Source organism: Archocentrus centrarchus, chromosome 7, assembly GCF_007364275.1.
Source record: "Archocentrus centrarchus isolate MPI-CPG fArcCen1 chromosome 7, fArcCen1, whole genome shotgun sequence".
Classification (NCBI taxonomy): domain Eukaryota; kingdom Metazoa; phylum Chordata; class Actinopteri; order Cichliformes; family Cichlidae; genus Archocentrus; species Archocentrus centrarchus.
Genome location: NC_044352.1, coordinates 36,180,824 through 36,187,591, shown reverse-complemented (window position 1 = coordinate 36,187,591; position 6,768 = coordinate 36,180,824).

The following is a 6,768-nucleotide window of genomic DNA, read 5'->3' as shown; positions in this document are numbered from 1 at the left end:
ACAGTTAATAGAATAGTGGCATTTCATCACTTGTTCTCTGAAGAAACAGCCCACAGATTCTGTAAACCCAGATTTTGATCCAACTTAAAAATATTGGGTTCATATTACTTAAAATTGCCCATTATGTGAACATTACTTGTTAATGCTGTGTAAGCTGAACTGTTTCATGTCCTTTTTTATTGTAATCGTGTTTTTAAGTCCAATCAGCAGCTCCTACTGAAATAACCTGAGTTTATATCACTTAAACAGCTGTCATTTCGCAACATTACTTATCAATTCTGAGTAGACTGGACTTTTTGATGGTCTATCTGATTGTGTCATAACACTTAGAAGGTCTGGGTTCGATTCCGCCTCTTACTGCATGGAGTTTGCATGTTCTCCCCGTGGGTTTCATCACACAATCTGAAGACATGCAGTTACTGGGGTTAGGCTAATTGGTCTCCCTAAACTGCCCACAGGTGTGAATGGTCCTCTGCGCTGGCCCTGCGACAGGCTGGTGACCTGTACAGGGTGTACTCTGCCTCTTGCCCTGTGTCAGCTGGGAGAAGCCCCCAAAAGGATAGGGGGAAGAGGTTGGATGGAAAGATGTATGTTTAATAATTAAAAAAAGTGTATATATTTAATTTACCCAGCTTGATTGATTAAAAGACATATTTTAATTTGTCCGAACTATAAAAGATAAGTTTGGTCAATTATTACATACAATTTAGTTCAATTGCTAATGGAGTAGTGCTTACTTAACAAGCTGAGTTAAATAAATGGGTGGTGACTGATTGCTTATAAGTATCTTCAGTTACTGAAACTCTGTTATTAGCTTAAATCTTAAATCTTTCATTCCATTCCAAAAGGGCCTCAAGTACATTGAACATAGTCCACTGCACTTATTCAACCAATGTTTCATTACTTAAAAAATTTAAGGCAACAAGTTACCTTGTTTTATTTTTTTAGTAGATTCAACTTATCCGGGTTTACGGTGCAGGAGTCCAGGTCCAGCCTTAGGAAGTGAGAGCAGGAGCTGGTAATAGAGCTGACCCTGTGTGCAGCTCCGCCTGTGACACTGCTCCGTTTGTTGCTTCAAAATTTAAACGGGATATTTTCATCATTTCCACAATTAATGAGAAAATATTATTCTTTCACCACGTCCTAAAAATTATAGGCTATATTAAATGTACTTTAGAAATGAGTCAACACACTTCTGGCATAATATTATCAAATCAAATTAAAGTAGAATAATTATCACAATTAAAACATGTAGATTAGTGGTCAAACAGTTGGCAGTAAAAGCATCACTTCCTGTCCACCGAGCTCACTTTCAAAATAAAAAGCCTATCCCAGCGGAGAGACAGCCGGCTCCAATCGTGCCCTCGCTGCCCTGGAGAGAGGCTGAGTACACCCCGATCCAACCAGCCAGACACGGTACATTTAGAAAAGACAGTTAACATGATGTACGTCTTTGGACTGAATATATTTATTTGAATTAATACCAGTACCAGTATTTTTGATTATTAATTATTAAGTACACAACCGAAACAGACGAGACGCGGCTGCTGACTTTAATCAGCGGTCCTCCGTGTGCGATGACTCCGAGCCTCCGTCTGAGGTAAAAGCAGCTGCAGCGGGAGTCGCATGTCATCGCTGGACTTGATGAAAAAGCAGTGTTTTCCGTCTGGGACGCTGTCCTCAGCTTCTCTCAAAAGAAGGTTCATAAAGAAGAGCAGGGTCGCTCCGAGGGCGCAGCACGATGCGGCCAGCGAGTGTCAGCTGTGCAGGTGAGACACGGCCGAGCGTCAGGAAGTTTTCTTTGATAAAGCCTCCACACTGAGAGGAGACAGTACAAGAATACAACGGGACTCATAGGGACTTGTTTGCATTTATTTATTTTTATTTAAAATGTATTTAGAAAACTTTTCTACCAAATCACCAGGAGCAAATTCCTCATATTTGAGAAGGTGAGAACATAATACATTTGGAACCTATGATTCATTTTAAATAAATAACATTCTCACATTTGCTGTAGGTTCAGCTGACTGGTTACAGATTGTAGTTCTCAACATTATGCTTATTTTGGCTTCATAATGATGACCCTCTTATTTAGCTTAAAACCAAAATTTCTTGTTATTTGACTTTAGTTAGTTTGCACTAAACAAAGAATATAAAGATATTATTATCTTTACTTGTTGAGTGCATGTATATATGAGTGACATATTAAAGGAAAAACCTGAACCCTGGAGCCCTGTAGTCAAAACTATGTAACATTATAAAGTTAATATGTTTTCTCTTTTCCCATGTTTTGCACTGGGAAACTGCTACATCAGACCAAACACAATATGCACAGGCAACAGCAAAAAAGTAACCAACAAACAACAGAAAACAACAGACAACTCAGTTTCTGAAAAAATTGTGATGGGTTTGTTGCTTCTGGTCTGTGGCTGAAGGGAGATGCCCAGTGTACCTAATAAAGTGGCTTGTCTTTTTCACTTGATTAGAGAGAGACAGAGATAAATAGCTTTAAATACACTGAAACATGTCTAAGTCCACTTCGCTGAGGGCCTATTTGTCTGGGAGAGAGACCAGCATTTGATGTGAACACACATGAGAAGTATTGACCAATCACAGAGAGGAGATTCAGCTTGCAGCTGCAGTTAGTTACCATGGTGATGGCACTGTGACTGCCAGAGAAATCTGCGCAAAACTTCACTCAACACGACTCCTGAAAATATTTAAAAATTCAGAACCTCAAGTTATATCATCATGATTAAAAAACAACAAACAAAAACAAAACCATGAGAGACCGAAGAAGCTATTTGACAGATTTGTGTTCCTGGTCTTAAAAACGTGGTCACGGGAGCGATGTGATTTTTCTCAGAAAATCCTTAATCAGATTATAATGGGACCATACTGGGCTGTACTGGGCGCTCGAATGGCTCCAGATCAAAAAGTTTACCTCAAGAAAGAAGGCAAGTTTTTCTACAGTTTGGGTTAAAGAGACATTTTTCTGCTTCTCCCACTTTGTTGGTTAATTAGTCCATTCTCGCCATCTCGCCATTAGGGAGGGATTCTTAGGATTTTTTTTCAAAATCTTTTTAAATAATTCAAAACCCATAAAACATATACCTGACAAAAGCAGTCATTTGGTGCAAGAACAATGTCTCTATGACATACGGTGTGGGAGGAGATAGCCCTTGAAGAATAATAATAATAAAGAATTTAGTCAACAGCAGCATATAGTAGGATCAATTGCTTGCTATCCAAGCCCAGATAATGACTGACCGTGCCGGTCTGTGGTCTAAATACGGTCATTTCTGGAACAGAAAAAAACAGCAAAGTGGCCTCAAAACAGGAATGCCGAGACTTGAAAATACAGAATCTAGAAATCTCCCTACTCTCTCCCCTGCATTTCCAGTCTCTGTCCATAAATTAAAACAATGCCCAAAAATAATTTGGAGCATTTTAGCATTAGGTAGTTTGTTTGAAAAATACTGAACTTGTGTGATTGTGTTCCTCTTTTGCAGGTGTTCCATATTTTCCCATTCAGGCAGCAGTCGAACTGTTCGTCGGATTCTGACAGCCTGCATCCTCTCTTTCCTGGCCCTGCTTGGCTCCGTATTCATTGACATCAACTCCAACTTTGACTTGCTGTACACCACAGAAGCAGCTTATGATGAGCTGACTTCATGCAGGACTGTAGCTCTCCTGCAGCTTGTTGGTAAACTTCAAAAGATGAGGCATTTATTTTCCAAAGATGTGGGCAATGAGACAGCTGAGGCAAGTTTTTCTCAGATTGTTTTTCTCATGTTTGACAATCATTGTGATGAACTGGTGGGTCAAAGTCATGACACTGGGCTTCCTTGCAGTACTGAGTTGCCTAGATTTTGCAAGGAGATGAGGAGAAGCATTGAAGGATTTTTGAATGCTTCACTGGATACAAACATTACCAGTGAAAATGGCACTTTTGCTTTCTCACTGGCCATTGAAAGCCTTCTTAACATTTGGGGTACAGTAGAAGATACTTTAGTAAAAGCCAAACAGAATTCTAATTGGAGAGATGTACTGTCTGCAAAACTTTTAGTAACTTTTATTGATCTCAACCACCAGTTGAGGGACTTTGGCCGCACGCAAACTCCGACTGGCTTCCAGTTTAGATGGACATACATTCTGAGATACCTCAGCTTTGCCAGGATTTTGACAGAGAAACTGAATGACTGCTGGTTAGAGAACATAGACCTCAAGTTAAACTCAAGCCTGGATGTTCAACAGTCCTATATTTTTGACACAAGTCAGTGGCAGATGTCTGGATCTACAGATCTTCTGTCTGGGTCTCACACTGGAATTCAAGCTCTGACAAACACTCAGCAGTGCTTATTTGATCGTGCAGTGTTGGCTCTCAGGGTGGCTTCTCGATCCATCTCTTCGGGCCTCAGTATGAGGATATGCCTGCTGGCCATGGCATGCCTCATCTACCCTGTTGTGATGTTCTCTTTCAAGCAGATGACAGAGTGGATACAGAACTATGCCCACAGTCTGAAGGAGAAAACCGAAGACCTTAAGCACCAGAGACAGCTGGCTGAAGATCTGCTGCACCAGATGCTGCCAAAGTCAGTTGCCAAGCAGCTCCGCCAGCGGAAACATGTTGAAGCTGAGAGCTATGAAAAGGTTGGTGCAAAGAGGTAGCCATGTCTGTAACAGGTTGAATGCTTGGGGCGGCTGTAGCTCAGGAAGTAGAGCAGGTCACCTATTAATCAGAAGGTTAGTGGTTTGATCCCTGTTTCAGTCTGCATGCTAAATTATCCTTGAGCAAGATACTGAACCCCGAGTTGCTCTCCGATATATTCACTGGTGTGTGAATGTTAGACAGAAAGAACTTCAGCATAGAAAAAAAAAATAGATTTGCTGTCTTTATTGCTTCTCAGATGCCCTTCACTAAAGCAACTTTGCAACTCTGGAACTTCTTAGCAGCCAACAGACCCAGCTAGCTTGTACTGGGAAGCTAACTAGCTTAAAATTAAGCTTTTGACTTGGGATGACTTAAATTCTCTGACAACATTTAATATTTAAAATAAAGGTCATAAAAACATGGACAGTGAAACAACTTAGTTGTATTTGTAGTTTTTCTGACAGCAGATACATTTTGAGTCTATCTCAGAGCATCTAATGATGTTACATATAGATAAATAGATTAAACGTCAGATTACTACATTTAGACCTCAAATCATTGTGTCAGTTTGATTTAAACTTTAGTAAATCATGTATTCCTTTGGTGTTTATATTAAATTACCAACTGTTAACTGCATTTAAAATTGTTACATGGAATTAAATGTGTTGAAGGGTGCACAGTGACTTGATGGTTTAGTACTTTGGTAGGAGCTTTGGGACTTGAATTCTTTTTTTGGAGATATGTTGGCATTGAACTGGTACTTATTGGTCATGATTTTTCCCTCGGCTTCAATTGAGAGTTGGTGGGTTTAACTATTATTAATGGTTTTTAACTTGAGATTTGAATTTGGATTAGTTGGTGATTTGGGGATTCATTCTTGAAACATAAACTGACTTACTGGTCATGACTTGGGCCGGGACTTCAGACTTGCAAACGGCCTTTAGTCTTAGTGGGTGTTGAATTTTGGATTTGCTTTCAGACTTGACGGCCTTTTCCTGGGACTCTTTGATTTTGACTTGGAATGTTGACCTGGGAATTACTGCTCTTTACTTGGAGCTTGATCTTAGACTAGTTCATCTTGTCTTAGTAATTCATGGGACAACTGTGAGACTTGACTTTTAACTTGTTCTGTACTTGTAACTTGTTTTTACCAGATATTATACATGGAATGTATTGGTCTTTACTTGGGACTTGTGGAGAGACTTTTTTAATCTCGGCTTGATCATTTATAGTGTTGACTTGACATTGTGATTGTTAGTAATGACTTAGGAATTGGCTTTAGATTTAGTGGTGATGATATCTGTACTTTGAATTGGGAGTTGTTGTTCTTAACTTGGAACTCCAATAACCAAATTTTAAATGGCTATAACAATGGTATTCTTATAGTGAAATTCTTATTGTGGTCAGTTTATATATGTATATACACACTGACCCATTCATATGAATGGACTAACAGTAAATTAATAAATAGTAATATTTTCAAAATCAGATAACCCCTAACGAAACCCTAAATATTTGGAGAAAAGCTACATTTTGAACTAAAGAGATGTAATGTGTTTGCCTGTTGTGTGTTTAACATTGACCTTAAACCAGCCCTTCTTGCGAGGCCACTTATCTTGGCCAGAACACATTTGCAAAAGAAATTTTAAAGAGTCCTGATGTACTGGTTAAAAAAACGCTGACAATAAAAAAGCTTTTGATAAGGGCTCATTTCAGAGTCTTTCATTGTTTACTAGTGCAAAAACTTTAAAACCTTAAATGCAACTGACAACTTTGGAAAAGGAAGACAATAACCTTTACCCCCATACACTTCCCATTTGCTTTGATCATTTAACCAAATAAATCCAGAGCTTATGCTGCTGTGAGGGCTGTTGGATGCTGCTGCAAGGAGGTTACTTCAGGAAGATCTGTAAACACACACAATAAATGTGTGTGTGTTTGCTGCCTTTGTTGCTATTGTTAGCATAATTGCCTATAATTGCCCTGTTGCATATTCATTGGGAGATAAAACAAGTCATATGGGTGAAAATTGCATCTGGCTTTTTGAAGAGATTTGAAGCAGCTGTACCAAAAGCCCTCCGAACAGGGCTGGGGGCTGTTGCAGCATACAACTC